Source organism: Hydra vulgaris, chromosome 12, assembly GCF_038396675.1.
Source record: "Hydra vulgaris chromosome 12, alternate assembly HydraT2T_AEP".
NCBI classification, from domain to species: Eukaryota; Metazoa; Cnidaria; class Hydrozoa; order Anthoathecata; family Hydridae; genus Hydra; species Hydra vulgaris.
Window position 1 is genome coordinate 13,990,557 of NC_088931.1, and position 15,430 is coordinate 14,005,986.

Below are 15,430 nucleotides of genomic sequence, written 5' to 3' on the forward strand. Positions count from 1 at the left end.
GCAGCGAACCTTCAACCGTTGTCACTTAGTTGTAATGTTGTATCTCTTTCTATAAATACTATAACGGGTGATGTTCTAAAGAGTGTCATCAACTAAAATTCATACTTGTGTTACTCGTCATTTAATTAAGTCTATTCCTTTTAACTTCCTTTTAACTTAGTAACTGTTCCTAAGTGCTCCAAAAAATTCTTATTTGTCTAGTCTTTTTCTCGAATGTTAGTTCTTTGGAATTTGCTCCCTTTATCTTATTTTTCTGATTCATATAATTTTCAATCTTTTAAGTTGTCTGTTAATCGTTATCTTGCTTTATAAACTCTATCTTTTCTCTTTCAGTAACTTCCAACTCTAATAGTGGTTGCTTTCAGCCCTGTTTGAAGTGATGTTCAGAACCCAGAGGTCCGACGTTCAAAGCCGGCTCTAGCCCAATAAGCAATATTAGTAAGGAAGGAGGCGTGAACTTCCTAGTTAAGTTCTTTTCCACGGTGCTCTGTAATAAGACCGTAGGGACTTCTGGGAGCACCTTAATAACTGCAAAAAATAATAATAAGTTTGAATAATATTATCTTGAAACATAATTTTAAAGCAGATGCTGCACCATTTTTGAAATCTAACAAAAAAGAAAGAAAAGCTGTGGTGTTAATTCTTTTTGAAGGTTTTTTAATACCATTCTACTGCTACCCACTGCAACATACAACTGTTCTCCTACATTAGATCTAATAAAAAAGCAATTTATTTTAGTAACTGTAATACTTTATTTTATACAACATTAGTGACTTTCTGTTATTGCTTTGTTTTTTTTTGTTTTTTTAATTTTTTAATTTTATTTTATTAATGTTTGAAATTGATTATTCTTTGGCAAATAAATTGAGTAGATAAGCTGAAATCCATACGTAATAGCATTAACGTCATTTTAAGTTTCTAATTTCTGTCTCATTTTTGACATGTAAAGCAAACCTCAGCCGCAGGTTTTACCCACTGTGAACCAGAAAGCATATTAGCTTTGATGGAGTGTCACCTGGGATCTTTTTCACTGATAGATTATTGTTATCATTATAGTAAGATGATTTAATCATTAGTAAGTAAGTAAAATTAAACTGCGTTCCAAATTTTACGTTGAAAAACGTAAAACTTGAAACTGAAAATAAGAACTGGATAAAATGGAAGAAACTCTGTGGAAAGAAACACAGTTCTAAAACTAGTTAATTTAAAAGTATAACTTGAGGAATTTTATAGTGTAGAGGAAGCTGAATTTGTTTGTAACCAGAATGAAGCAAATAAATCTCATAAAAGATTTAGTATATATTAAAAAAGCTACACATATGTGTAGATTTTGTAAGAGTTTCTTTAGATGGTGAAGGAGGCTTCCTAAAAATTGTTGTAAATGTTTTTTAAGAAGAAAAAAAATCTAAAAATAAATTTCAAAATAGCAGTTTCAAAAAGTTCTTATTATAGCCATTGTTAAAGAAATTCAGAAAAATTTCAGAAAAATTGTTGTTTGCATACTTTTTATTTTTTAATGTATTTTTTGTTTTATTTATTTTTTGTTTGGTGATATATTTTTTTGTTTATCTTAGTTCATATTAGTATTTATATAACAATTTATTTTTTTGATTATTATTATTGTTAGTACTGTTTAGGTGCATTGTCTGTCTTCTTTTAAATATTCCTCTATTAATCTTTATTTTTGTCTTGACAACTGTCAAAATATGCTTTATTTGAAAAATAATTCTCCTTTATTCTAATGTATTTCATTTCTTCCCTCAGGCGTTCACTGCTCGTGTGTGACCATTCGGCGAATTTTATATATGTCAGAATTATATATATGCCAAAGTTTATAAATAAATTACTTGGTCTTTCATCGCACGCAGGTAAAAAAGCTTGCTTGTGGTGTAGTGGCAAATGTACACTTGATATAAGAACTCTTAGAACTATTGGCGATCTTGATTCCTGTTATGAAGCGTATATTAAAAATGAATCCATCAGATCTTTCATGAAGGAATTTGATAATATTGTAAACAAACATCTAAAATATCTTAACACGGATAAAAATGCTTTGATAGAAATTTTGCTGCTCCGCCTGAAGCAGTGAATTAGATAGCAGAATTTATTTTATCTGAGTGGAATGATTATGAGTTGTGCTTAAAAAAAAAAGCTTTTTAATTAAAGGAGGATATCATAGAATTGAGTGGGTAACAATGCAAACAAAGTTTTAAAATTGCTTCACTTCAAATTGAAGTACAACATAAAGTACTTTATCTACTTCCTGTAGTCTAAAGCTTTAGTCTAAAGCTTTAGGACTTTTAAATCTGTAAAAGAAGCTTGTTTTTGAAGAAATTTTGTTGCTGACTCAAATCAAAAAATATAATAACTTTAGCAGTTATATGGAAAATCCACATTATGTATTGCCATGTTTTATCTTTTATAAAACATGCTGTATGCGGTTTGCCACGAACGATTCATGCAAAGTTCAAGCTTACATAGCAACAATATAAACTTAAAATACCTTATCTACTTCCTTCCCCAGCTAGCACACTTACGTTGGGCCAACGTATGTTAATACATCGCAAACGTCGGCTTTTATCTTCAACGATAATACAACGTTGATCCAATATTAGTTTTCTCGTATTTATATTAATTAAAACCTTAATAACGACGTGATTATATATAGTTAGCTAAATTATCTTGGTCCAACGTATGTTAAAACATCGCAAAGGTTGGTTTTTTTTCCAATCTAAACCTAACCTTGATCCAATATATAAAGATCAACGTTGATCCGATGTATATGGACTATTGTTGCCCAAATGCATATAGCCCCACATTGATCCAATGTATTCGGATTAACGTTGATCTAATGTTTATAACGCAATTTTAATCCAATATGTACGGATTAATGTTGAATTATATATATATTGAATCGACATTGATCCATATGCATCGGAATAACGTTGAATTATATACAGTGCATTGTGTACAGGCGAGTAAAACTTCAAAAACAACTTTTTTATGAGAGTAATTTCTTTTTGTAAATGTAATCTCGAGACCCCCAGCACTTTAAAACTGATACAATTTTTTCCCTACTGTGATTTTTGAGCTCAGAATATCAATTTTACTACAAAATGGCGATATTTTATTTTTCAAATATTAGTAAAAATGTGAAAAATCATATAAAAATGAAACACGAGGGGAGCAAGACAATTTTACAACATTTTAATCTCTTAAAAGTTTTTATTAGTCCATTGACATCATATATTGAAATAAGTAGAAGAAATATGAAAATATAGATAAAAATTTACAGCCAAATTTTCTGAGCTGAGAACTGAGCGCAGTAGGTGCTTGGCTTTTTATTATAAATGATATCAAATAATAGATATTTCTTTAAAAACTAAAGAAAACGCATAAAGAACTGTTTTAATCATTTAAATCTTGTTAAAATCATTTTTAAATAGCACTTATAATGTTATTGTAAAAAGTTAAGTAAGATTTTATGAAGGAGGAGGAAACAAATAAGGATTTTGAAGCTGGGAAAAAATAAACCCCAAAATTTCATCCCCTTCCACTCCCCTTACCCAACCCTCACCCCAAACGTAAGGGTAACAAGTTGAAAAAACATTTTTTGTACTATTTTTAACTAGACTTATATTCATCGATAAGTTTCAAGTTTTATAGTATTATCTCTCAGCGGTCAAAAATTATGACCACATAAAATTTGTAACCCCCTCAAATTGAGGGGGGTTTAAACTCTATTTGATCATAATTTTTGAACGCTGAAAGATAATACTATGATACTTACAATTATTCATGAATAAAAGTTTAGTTGAGAATAGTACAAAAAATATTTTATTAACTTGTTGTCCTCACATTTAGGGTGGGTGGGGAAAAGGTGGGAGGGTTGTGACGCGGTTGTGAGGGTTGGGCTTATTTGTTCCCAGCCTCAAATATATCAATTTTTTGCAAAGCATCATCATTTGATATAAGTATAAACATACAAATGTTTGGAGCTTGCTCCATGTCTGTAAGTTGGCTCAAACACCAAAAAATGCTAGATCTGTCACTGAAGAGAATATATATTATTTGTATTTATGTGTGCAAAAGGTTTTAAAGAAGATTTTAGTTTAGTTAAGAGTTAAAATTAGCTTGTTTACAAGAAAAGAAGTTTTTTAATTTCTCATTGTGTTAAAAGCAAGAATACTTCATCATCTAGTTCTCTCAGTCTTAGTGTTGTCTAAATAACTTTTCTAAAATGCCATTTTCATCTAGAAAATTGTACTTTAAATGTTTTGTTTATATAAATAACGCCCATAAAATGGAGAAACAGTAATTTTATTATGAAAAATAGTAATTTCATACAACCTAACATTAATGTTTTATACTAAAGCATCAGAGAGCACTACACAATGACATTCTCCAGACCTCAAAAAAACTATGATCTTATGATGAATATGCTTTGCAGTAACTATGAGCGAGACTAAGTTTTTTCAAACCGAAACAAGACCGAGACGAGAAGTTAGTACTTCTCGTGAGACCGAGAACGAGACGAGACGAGAAATTTAACAATTTTTGAAAACAAATTTATTAAAATCCAAGTAAAAAAAAAATTTAAACATGGTTTTGACAAATAGACACAAATGACATTTGTCAAATGTAAACAATTTTTTCAAATATTAATTCAGAATGTTTTTGCCAAACTTTTCCAACAAAACAATGTTTTCTCTGATTAAGATGATTTGTTCTACTTTTTCTGGGTGTAAGTTGTGTCTGGATGATCGGACGACATTTCCACCTGAGCTAAAAACTCTCTCTGATTTAGTTGAACTTGCTGGAATAGCTAAAATTTGTCTAGCTAATGAAAAGAGCTCTGGCAATTTATTTGAATGCAATTTCCACCAATCAAGAATCGGAAAGTCTTTTTTGGCATCAGGGAGATATTCATACTGGCACATTGCGCTCAAAATAGGATTCAGTTCACATGTTGGCTCTTGTGTTTCAAATCTGACGTTTAACTTGCACTTCAGTTTTGAATTAGGGGAAAAATCTGCTGAAAGGACTCTGGCAACAGGTTGGCACTCAGCATTATCCTTAACCTGTGAGGCTTACCATTCTTTTGTTGTTTGAAATTTTTTGAAGAGCTTCAAGTGAAGTCCCTTTAAAGCAGGTTTTAAGTAGTTTGCTGCAGCACTCAATAAGTTTCCAGTGTGACAAAGAGGAAATCTTTTCTCAATGCAAATTTTCAAGTTTTTTACATACAAGACACCGTAGCCATTTTTTCCATCCGTCTCAATAAATTGATCAATTTTGTCATGGATTAAATAAAGAGAATCGGCGATAGTGTTAACTGTTGGAATAGACTTAGCCAGCCACGTTTCTGTAGCTTCTTTAAGTGGTGCCAAAATTTCTACTGCTCCCTCGATTGATTTCCACTGTGATGCACTTTGAAGAAAAAATATCTTCATTTGCACATAAGCTGATAATTGCACTCTTTAGATGTAGGACAGAAGCCATGCAATCCAGTTCACTATTCCATCTTGTGTCAACAGATTGGCGTAACTGTCTAAAATTGATTCTTTGAGCGTCTGATTCTGACTCAAGCAACTCAGCTGCAACTGTTGACTGGTGAGTTAAAGAAGCCAAGTCTTGTGCATGTTTGCAACGCATCATCCATTCCAGCAGTCATTCAATGTGCAGTTCGAGACTCATTCCAATGAGTCTTGAACTGCACATTGCAAAATATGATTGTTGCACAAGTATTGGTCAAGGCGCTTTGACAATTTGACTGCAAGTTTCATGTTTCTTGCCTGGTCGTTCACGCAGTACATTGGCAAATCAGCAGGAAAATTTAGTTCTTCTAAGAAAGAATCCAGCTTTCCTTCAATTAAGATACCTGTGTGTCTGCCTGGGAGCTGTTGGACATGGGGTGTTCAGTGATGTAGTCTCCAATTTTCGTCAATAGCATGAAAAGTCCAAGAGATGTAGCTGTCCTGAGCTCTAGAAGTCCAAACGTCAGAAGTAAATGCAGCACTTTTTAGTTTTGGCGTAATCTCCGTTATTATGCTCTTCATTCCAGCTTGAACTTCTCTTGACCCAATTGAAAGCTTTCTTGAATATGTTGTTCTGTGATGAAGGCTCAGTTTAGAGTTTACAATGTCAAACAATTTCTTGAAACCTCTTCCTTCGACTGCTGAAAAGGATGCCAGATCAGTGCAAAAGTAATCCAGCATTGCAGAGTCAAACTGTTTTTGAATGGAATTGTCTTTGTCATATTTGGACTTTGTTTTAAGCATTTCGACCATGGTTTGTTGTTTCTTCTTAGGAGGAGGAAGAAGAGAGTCGTCAGTTTTTTCAGAATACTCAACGTAATCTTGGCTGTTTTTTTTTTTTTCGAGGTGACGATGAAGTCCGCTTGTGTTTCCATCTTTTGTTTTTAAAAACTTTTTGCACGCCTTGCATTCAGCACCGTCACTTCTTTTTTGAAAATATCTCCAAATTTTGTTTTTTCTTGGTGACATTTTTGATCGTTGAAATGAGGCAAGAATATTTCTTTTCAATATGAACAATATGTGTCAAGTTGAATTCCACTGGTAAACTAATGAAATTAAGTCAAAAGTGCACCATTTTATACAAAAAGTTTTTGTATTTAAAATCTAATTAAAAATATTTAAAATCTAATTAAAATTTTTTAAATAGATTTAAAAAAAAAATCTAATTAAAAAACCTAATTAAAAATTTAATTTGTTTTTGTCAAAAACAAATTAAATTTTTAATTAGATTTATTAAAATCACGGAGTCAAAATATTAATTAATTAAAACAACAAATTATTAAGCATTTTGTAAATTATAATAATTTTTAATTTGGAAAATGATATAATATTTAAGTCTCGTTCTACTTCTCGCGAGAATTTTCTATTTCTCGTTTCTCACGAGAAGTCCCATTTCTCACGTGAAACGAGAACGAGACGAGATCTCGCTCATGGTTACTTTTCAGCTATGTTACGAAGGTGTAGAATAAAAAGGAATCAGGGAAAAGTCATATACACCAATCAACCTGAGAAAGCTAAGGGGCTCTTGATGTATCGATTTATGATGTATGTCATCATCTAGATTCTTATATATATATATATATATATATATATATATATATATATATATATATATATATATATATATATATATATATATATATATATATATATATATATATATATATATATATATATATATACATATATATATATACTGTATATATATATACAATGAAAAATGTCAAACAAAATCTCAACTTCAAAAATTTTTATTTTTTTAATTTTTTTTAATTTTTTTAATATATTTCTTTAAAGGTTTGTAATAAATTAGTACAAAATATATTTAACACCAGAGGCCTTTCAATGTTTCATCAGTAGTGTTAGTTTAAGTGCTGTTATGTACAAATTTATTTATTTTTTGTTACAAAAGTATTTTTTAATCAATTAATGTATTGTTGCTATTAGTTACCATTGTCTAATATATTTTAAAACAGGAAGTGTTAGTTAAAAGTATTATGCTTTTGTTTATGCAAATGTCTTTCATAAGATAATAAATTTTTATCACTTTTAAGTTCCAGAAATACAAAAAGCTGGAAAAATGGTTCCATTATTTTTTTATTTATACGTTGGCAATCATATACATGATAGTCAAACCTGTCTGTTGAATGGCCAGTTCTGCAACTTGAAATATGACCATTAGTGCGATTTCTCAAATTGTTTTTTTTTCCAGTATACGTTGATTGACCATTACAAGACAAACATTTTAGATAATAAATGACATTCTTGCTGCTACAAGTAATGTGACTTTTAATGTTCCAAATAGTACCGTTGGATGTTACGAAATTAATTTCGTAACATTCAACGGTAGGCCTCTAGTGTTAAATATATTTTGTACTAATTTCTTACAAACCTTTAAAGAAATATATTAAAAAAATTAAAAAAATAAAAAAATTTTTGAAGTTGAGATTTTGTTTGACATTTTTCATTGTATATATATATACAGTATATATATATATGTATATATATATATATATATATATATATATATATATATATATATATATATATATATATATATATATATATATATATATAAGAATCTAGATGATGACATACATCATAAATCGATACATCAAGAGCCCCTTAGCTTTCTCAGGTTGATTGGTGTATATGACTTTTCCCTGATTCCTTTTTATTCTACACCTTCGTAACATAGCTGAAAAGTAACCATGAGCGAGATCTCGTCTCGTTCTCGTTTCACGTGAGAAATGGGACTTCTCGTGAGAAACGAGAAATAGAAAATTCTCGCGAGAAGTAGAACGAGACTTAAATATTATATCATTTTCCAAATTAAAAATTATTATAATTTACAAAATGCTTAATAATTTGTTGTTTTAATTAATTAATATTTTGACTCCGTGATTTTAATAAATCTAATTAAAAATTTAATTTGTTTTTGACAAAAACAAATTAAATTTTTAATTAGGTTTTTTAATTAGATTTTTTTTTTAAATCTATTTAAAAAATTTTAATTAGATTTTAAATATTTTTAATTAGATTTTAAATACAAAAACTTTTTGTATAAAATGGTGCACTTTTGACTTAATTTCATTAGTTTACCAGTGGAATTCAACTTGACACATATTGTTCATATTGAAAAGAAATATTCTTGCCTCATTTCAACGATCAAAAATGTCACCAAGAAAAAACAAAATTTGGAGATATTTTCAAAAAAGAAGTGACGGTGCTGAATGCAAGGCGTGCAAAAAGTTTTTAAAAACAAAAGATGGAAACACAAGCGGACTTCATCGTCACCTCGAAAAAAAAAAAAACAGCCAAGATTACGTTGAGTATTCTGAAAAAACTGACGACTCTCTTCTTCCTCCTCCTAAGAAGAAACAACAAACCATGGTCGAAATGCTTAAAACAAAGTCCAAATATGACAAAGACAATTCCATTCAAAAACAGTTTGACTCTGCAATGCTGGATTACTTTTGCACTGATCTGGCATCCTTTTCAGCAGTCGAAGGAAGAGGTTTCAAGAAATTGTTTGACATTGTAAACTCTAAACTGAGCCTTCATCACAGAACAACATATTCAAGAAAGCTTTCAATTGGGTCAAGAGAAGTTCAAGCTGGAATGAAGAGCATAATAACGGAGATTACGCCAAAACTAAAAAGTGCTGCATTTACTTCTGACGTTTGGACTTCTAGAGCTCAGGACAGCTACATCTCTTGGACTTTTCATGCTATTGACGAAAATTGGAGACTACATCACTGAACACCCCATGTCCAACAGCTCCCAGGCAGACACACAGGTATCTTAATTGAAGGAAAGCTGGATTCTTTCTTAGAAGAACTAAATTTTCCTGCTGATTTGCCAATGTACTGCGTGAACGACCAGGCAAGAAACATGAAACTTGCAGTCAAATTGTCAAAGCGCCTTGACCAATACTTGTGCAACAATCATATTTTGCAATGTGCAGTTCAAGACTCATTGGAATGAGTCTCGAACTGCACATTGAATGACTGCTGGAATGGATGATGCGTTGCAAACATGCACAAGACTTGGCTTCTTTAACTCACCAGTCAACAGTTGCAGCTGAGTTGCTTGAGTCAGAATCAGACGCTCAAAGAATCAATTTTAGACAGTTACGCCAATCTGTTGACACAAGATGGAATAGTGAACTGGATTGCATGGCTTCTGTCCTACATCTAAAGAGTGCAATTATCAGCTTATGTGCAAATGAAGATATTTTTTCTTCAAAGTGCATCACAGTGGAAATCAATCGAGGGAGCAGTAGAAATTTTGGCACCACTTAAAGAAGCTACAGAAACGTGGCTGGCTAAGTCTATTCCAACAGTTAACACTATCGCCGATTCTCTTTATTTAATCCATGACAAAATTGATCAATTTATTGAGACGGATGGAAAAAATGGCTACGGTGTCTTGTATGTAAAAAACTTGAAAATTTGCATTGAGAAAAGATTTCCTCTTTGTCACACTGGAAACTTATTGAGTGCTGCAGCAAACTACTTAAAACCTGCTTTAAAGGGACTTCACTTGAAGCTCTTCAAAAAATTTCAAACAACAAAAGAATGGTAAGCCTCACAGGTTAAGGATAATGCTGAGTGCCAACCTGTTGCCAGAGTCCTTTCAGCAGATTTTTCCCCTAATTCAAAACTGAAGTGCAAGTTAAACGTCAGATTTGAAACACAAGAGCCAACATGTGAACTGAATCCTATTTTGAGCGCAATGTGCCAGTATGAATATCTCCCTGATGCCAAAAAAGACTTTCCGATTCTTGATTGGTGGAAATTGCATTCAAATAAATTGCCAGAGCTCTTTTCATTAGCTAGACAAATTTTAGCTATTCCAGCAAGTTCAACTAAATCAGAGAGAGTTTTTAGCTCAGGTGGAAATGTCGTCCGATCATCCAGACACAACTTACACCCAGAAAAAGTAGAACAAATCATCTTAATCAGAGAAAACATTGTTTTGTTGGAAAAGTTTGGCAAAAACATTCTGAATTAATATTTGAAAAAGTTGTTTACATTTGACAAATGTCATTTGTGTCTATTTGTCAAAACCATGTTTAAATTTTTTTTTAATTGGATTTTAATAAATTTGTTTTCAAAAATTGTTAAATTTCTCGTCTCGTCTCGTTCTCGGTCTTACGAGAAGTACTAACTTCTCGTCTCGGTCTCGTCTCGGTTTGAAAAAACCTAGTCTCGCTCATGGTTACTTTCTTATATAACGAAGTATCAAGCCACAAGCAAAACAAGCATGAATAATGCTTACTTAAAAAGATGGAAAGCTATGGGATAAAAAACATAACCCTTTCCTGGTTTTAAACAACAGGCAACAATGTGTTATTTCAGATAACTATAAACACTTAAAACTACCAAGAGTAGAACGCGGTGTCCCCGAAGGTTTCATTCTTGGACCCGCTTCTATTTCGTCTACATATTAACGACCTTACAAAAGCCTCAAAAAAACTTGATGTAATTATGTTTGCCGATGACACAAACTTATTTTATTCATCCTCTATCAAAGACTTTTATGAGTGTATTAAAAAAGAGCTTGAAAGATTAAATATATGGTTAAAATTAAATAAGTTATTACTAAACACAGAAAAAACAAAATACATATTGTTTTATTCCAAAAAACAAAAAAATAGTATACCAACTATCCTTCCCTCACTAAAAATAGATAAGGTAAATATTGAAAGAATAGAAAAAACTAAATTTCTTGGGATACTTATTGACAAAAACATATCATGGAGAGCCCATATAAGTACAATGAACACCAAAATTTCAAAAATATTGGGATACTTATGTTGTCCCAACATGTATTCATGCTTTAATACAAATTTAGATTAGTCCCATTGCATTTTTTAGATAACTTTTTCCAATTTAACTTTAATTGATACATAACAAGAGCAACAGGTAACTTCACATTGCCTAAAAGAACAACAAAATTCTCACGGTTTTCTATTTCCTACCGGGGTCCGTACCTACATAACAAAATAATATCCAAAAATATAGAACTTAAAGTATTAACTAATCCTGCCAACTTGAAAAATAAATTAAAACACCTCATACTTAATATCAACAGTTATATCGACATGTATTAAACTTAAAAGCATAATTTATACAAAAATGTTTATGTGTATCAGTGACTGTTTATTATTTAATCACTATTGACTATATATAAAAAATCAATTAGACTTCAACGAATTTTCCTTTACAACAGCATGTATATATCTGAAGTAAAAAAAATTTTCATGTCTTTTTTTTTTTTCTTATTTTTATTTTTAAAAAACACTGGTAGTTTTTATGGTAAGAAACAAACTTACGTTATACTTAGCTAAACTTGTTAAACCACTTTTTTATTATGCTTCGTTATAGGTGGTATTATTGTGTTATATTTTATACGTTGCATTATATTATGTCGTATAATTGTAACGTAACAATGTGTATTTTATTGAATTTGTAATTAGATAAAATTTATTAAAGTTGTAAAAAAAAAACAAAAGAAAAAAGAAAAAAAAAACGCAGTATAGAACATAAAGATTATAGAGATAGATTGAAAACTGCTGTTTTTGATTTTGGAATTAGAAGATTATATTACTTGATTTTATTCCCAGAGCGACGAATCTTACAAATCTTAATAAGATTTCTTATTAAGAACCTTAGTAAGATTAGTAAGGCTTGCAAGAAAACTAATAAGATCTTATTAAGATTTGTAAGTTTACGTACGATTTCTTTATAAGATTTGTAAGAAATGCAAGATCTCAATAAGATATGTAAATTATATCATAATTTCTTAGTAAGATTTTCAAGTTATAATATGAATTCTTAGTAAGATTTGTAAAATCTTATAAGATTATTTTGTAATTATTCGAACCCTGCTAAATTCCACACATATTTTTGCGTAGAGGTAGAATATTCTATCGCAAAAATATGAGTGGAATTTAGTAAGGTTGGAATAACTACAAAATAATCTTTTAGTCGTATGGTTAACTAAGATCGTATGGAATAGTCTTGCATAAATAATTTGTTGTGTTATATATTATATGCATTACATATAACGTTGAGATGAGCACTATTATTTTATTAGTTAAAAAATTTTATCGAGAAGAAATTAACTTAAGTACTTAATTGTTTTGTTTATTAGCATATGCTAACAACTAAAAATTAGTTATTAGCATATGCTAATAAATAAAACAATTAAGTACTTTAATATACTTGTTCCCGAAAAATGTTTATAACTCAAAATATAACAATGCTCATCTTAACAGTATATGTAATACATATAATATATAATACAACAAATTGCTTATGCAAGACTATTCCATATTGCAACACTAATTGAAAATTATAAAAAAAATAATGCATTACAGATTAGAGAGAATAATACTTATAAAAATTTGATAGAAATTTTTTTCTGTTGTTTACAAATTAAACAAAAACACAAGCCAACTAAGATTAGATTGATTTTCAGCAAGTGATAAAACTATACAATATAAAACTGCGTACAGTTTAGTTGTTTAAATATTTCCATTTTAGATCAAGTTCCATCTGATTGATATCGTTTACAGTTGTGTCAACAAAGTATTTTACCATGGCTTTTTTAATTTTTCTACGACTACACAAAATTGTTTGGGGTATCTTTCTTTAGCATTTTCACCAGTATAATTTATTTTTGGATCAACGTAGTAAAACTTTAAATTTTCTGCACCGAGGTATTTTATACAAAATTAATATTGTTTTATGACAGTTCGTAACTAACAATGATGCACAGATCAAGACCTTCCTGAATCTATAGTTTAAGAAAGAAAAATTATTACATTTACTTTTATTCAACTGTTATTAATAGCTACTCAACACTAAGACTAATTCTCAAGAAAAAGTCTCTTACCCATTTCTTTATCATTTTCTTACCCAGATTCTTACGCATTGTTGAAGACTGAACAGGAAAAACCAGTTTCACAAACTTGCGCACCCAGTGGAACTAATTTATGTATTTGCATCCTTTTCATCATGCACTGGTGTTTATTTATTACTTCTGTCATTTAACAAAAAAAAACTGTTAGACACAACTGAGGTGTTTGAATACAATTAACAATAAAGAAATCAACCAACAGTCATATATAACATATGTAAGACTAAAGTAATCAAAAACAATATGCATTTTTTATTAAAATTAAAAACATGAACAAATGTGGGCTTTGTAGGCTCTGTAGTCTTCAAATAAATATAATATATATTAACTTACAACTATTTTTATACTTCTCCTAGTGTTCTAAGATATAGAAGATTACAATTCCTTCTACATAATCTTTTCACATAATCTGAAAATCAAATATTGCACTTTTTTTCTAATTTGGGAAATAATTATTGTAAATTAATTGTGATAGCACAGTTGTTAGGGTATGGGCAATGTACTTTTACTTATACAACTAAAATTCAATATAATAAGTAAATCTTAACCATAGTCTGTAAAATATTATTATTAGAAAAGCATATATTACATTACATTCCAAATATCTTACTTTACATTCCAAAATAAACAGTTTCAGGAGAACTGTTTATGTTGTTCAATTTATGCCTCTAAATTAATAGTGGCTTGTTGCAGCTGCTTGTCACCATTTATTTCTACATATATATTTAACTAAATACATGATATTATTACATGAATTTAAAATAATAAGCTACTATTTTAATATATTTGATAACATTCAAAAATTTAGCTCAATAATTCTCAATAATAACTCAAATAGTTAATAACAAATAAACTTAAATAATTAATAACAAATAATTTCAATATTTTTTTAAAAAAATGTAATACAAAAAATATTTTAAGAATATTTTTTTAAACTACGTCCATATTACTTTAAAATTTGCAACATATGATTTCCTTTTTGTTGATCAAGAAGAATATACTTTTTGCATACTATAAAAACACATTTATAAAAATATATAATATTTTTCTCATAATAAATATATAATACTTTCTCATTCTCAGTTTTCAACTAAAATTTTTTTGATTTGCATAACTAAATTAAGTAACTTTTCTGTGACTGTTCCTAAGTGCTCCAAAAACTCTTATTCGTCTAGTTTTTTTCCTCGAACATCACTTCTTTGGAATTCACTTCCTTCGTCTTGCTTTTCTGATTCATATAATTTGCAATCCTTTAAGTGGTCTGTCAATCTTTATTCTGCTCTACAATCTTCATCTTTTCTCTTCCAGTAACTTCCAACTTTAATTAGTAAAGGGAGGGGGGGGGGGGAGGTGGACGAAAAAAAAGCGTACGTACTTTATGAAAGACCCCTTATCAAGACTAATTTCATTTTACTGGTGGTTAAATCCATAACTGCTTTTTTCCTAAATGACTGAAGTTCTTATTTTATTATGGTTTTAATAATAGTATAATATTAACTAAGAACATTTTTTTATTCCTACATTCTATTTATATTTTCTTTATATCATTTTATTTATTTTTCTAATAACCTTTTACTGCCAATTGCAATGAAAAAATGCCTTTATTTTTTATTTTTAGTTTAATTTATCCGCAGTCAACAAAACTTACAAATTATCTACTAAGTGCCGCAGACCAAGCCCCTTTGTGATGAAAATAATTTTTTAGATTTCAATTAGTTAAGACTCCGGAAAAAAAGAAAGTTCGTATTTGAAATTGTCAAGGTTCTTTGTGTTCACCGCGTTTTGGGTCAAAACATTCCATGGCTTGACAACACGGTCGGTGAGGAAATTGTTTCTTTCTGAGCAGTTTTGAACAAGTTGTCTTTGAGTTGCTTTGTGTGTCCACGCGTTCGAAGACTCTACTTTAAAGACTCTTTGTTCGGTTGACGCTGAGTGACTAAGAAGTTAACTTTAATATTTAGATAAAT